Below are 2,102 nucleotides of genomic sequence, written 5' to 3'. Positions count from 1 at the left end.
AAGAGAGAGACAGAGAGGAAGGAGAGGGGGAGGGGTGGAGAAGCAGATGGGCGCCTCTCCTGTGTGCCCTGGCTGGGAATCGAACCCGGGACTCCTGCACGCCAGGCTGACGCTCTACCACTGTGCCAACCAGCCAGGGCAGATTCTGAGTTTTGAGCTCTATGAAGGTCTAAAATTTCTGTGAACTCTGAGTTCCAAGTTCTAAGAAATATATGAAGTTCTAAGTTTTTTTGTTTGTTTGTTTTTTCAGGGGAGAGTGCGAACGCAATCCCCCACTACCACAAATTATGCAGTAGAGTTTCCCACATTTGGGGAAATCGCAGGGGTTAGCACATCCGGAGTGCAATGGATAAACCTTGCCCTGGGAAAACCACCTTCGTGATCATGGTATCTCCCCTGCCAGGTAAGTATTGAAGTTCTAAGTTTTGAACACTATGGAGAGCCCAGTAAACAAGTTATTGATGATGATGGTGGGCACAGCAGTGGTGATGACAGGATCAGCTCAGGGACCAGCCTGAGGCTGTCCCAAAGGGAGCCACGTACTGCTGAGACAAGAGGCAGGGGTGGTGGTGACTATGATGAACAGCAATGCTGCTCCCGTCCCGTGCAAACCAAAAGCACTGGTCCTTTTGAGGCCCAGCTCCCTCAGTCATTCCAGCTCATGTCCAGGTGGACACCTGGGGGGTCCCAGGCCAGGCCAGGGGCACAGGCTGGGACCCAGGCACCTTCTTCCCAGCTGGAAGCCAGAACTAGGGTCTGCTTCCTAGAGTCAGGACGCATGAGGCTTCCTTACATAGGTGTCCCTGATTGAAAGAACGGTGCCTGCCCTGTGGTGGTGCAGTGGATAAAGTGTGGACATTTGCTGAGGTCACCGGTTCGAAACCCTGAGCTTGCCTGGTCAAGGCACATACGAGAAGCATCTATAAGTTGATGCTTCCCACTACTCTACCCCGTTGCCTTGCTCTCTGTCTCCTTTCTCTAAAATCAATCAATAAAATCTAAAAGGAAGGAAGGAAGGAAGGAAGGAAGGAAGGAAGGAAGGAAGGAGGGAGGGAGGGAGGGAGGGAGGGAGGGAGGGAGGGAGGGAGGGAGGGAGGGAAAGGGAAGGGAGGGAAAGGAAGGAAGGGAAGGGAAGGAAGGAAAAGAAAGAAAGAAAGAGAGAGAGAGAGAGAAAGAAAGAAAGAAAGAAAGAAAGAAAGAAAGAAAGAAAGAAAGAAAAAGAGAAAGAGAAAGAAAGAGAAAGAAAGAAAGAGAAAGAAAGAAAAGAAAAGAAAAGAAAAGAAAAGAAAAGAAAAGAAAAGAAAAGAAAAGAAAAGAAAAGAAAAGAAAGATGAATTTGGGTCCTGGAGAGCGTGGTTGTGTGTAAGAGAGTGAGGCAGGGGCGCAGCCAAAGAGTGCACTCCCGGGGGAGGGGGCAGTAGAGCATGTATGTGCTGAAGGAAGTGTGCCCGCTGGGCCATGATGGGCCCCAGGCAGTTCAGCACTGGGTTCAGTTCTGCAGCACTGAGGCTGCAGAGCCAACAGCCTGAGGGATAGGAGGGCCTGGAGAGCCCCAGACCAAGCCTGGCTAGAGTAACCTCCTCTCCACAGACTAACATCTACCCATGCTGGAGAGACTCCAGATACTTGGAGGATCCCAGGATTGTCAGGAGAGATAAGACACAGGGAAAGAGATTGCCCAGATCATCAGTTACATCTGAGTTCCCAGCAGGCTCCCTCCACCACCGCCCACCCCTGACCAACAGACTGCTGCTCTCCAACCTGCCCTCATTAGGAATACGCACACACATGCAGCGCACTTTCACTCTGCCCCAGATAGGTGGACACACCCTAGACACACCCCGCTGGGAATGGTGAGACTATTTGCATGAGGTGAAAGCTGTTTACATGACAAGGGAATGTGGCCCAAGTTTAAAGAGTGCAGCATAAAGTGATGAACAGGAAGCCAATGTGCACACCCACCAGCTAGAGCCTGGCCAGGACAAGCCATCATCATAGCCTTCAGGACACTGAGCAGAGAAGGGTGGTGAGCTGTGAGGAGAGGCGGGGAGGCCAGAAAGCAAAGGAAGGTTAGCAAAAAGGACAATGGAGATAGTGACCCA

At 51.2% G+C, this 2,102-nt stretch overlaps 1 non-coding gene across 1 annotated transcript; it reads right to left on the bottom strand.

The window, feature by feature from the left end:
• Positions 1-247: 247 nt before the first annotated feature.
• On the bottom strand, positions 248-411 carry LOC136336751 (U1 spliceosomal RNA). The gene has a single exon (XR_010731573.1). It is a non-coding gene; the product is annotated as a U1 spliceosomal RNA (small nuclear RNA).
• Positions 412-2,102: the final 1,691 nt, after the last annotated feature.

This window comes from Saccopteryx bilineata, chromosome 4 (genome assembly GCF_036850765.1).
Source record: "Saccopteryx bilineata isolate mSacBil1 chromosome 4, mSacBil1_pri_phased_curated, whole genome shotgun sequence".
Lineage (NCBI taxonomy): Eukaryota > Metazoa > Chordata > Mammalia > Chiroptera > Emballonuridae > Saccopteryx > Saccopteryx bilineata.
Note: the sequence above shows the minus strand (reverse complement) of the source record. Positions and strands in the feature narration are given on the sequence as shown.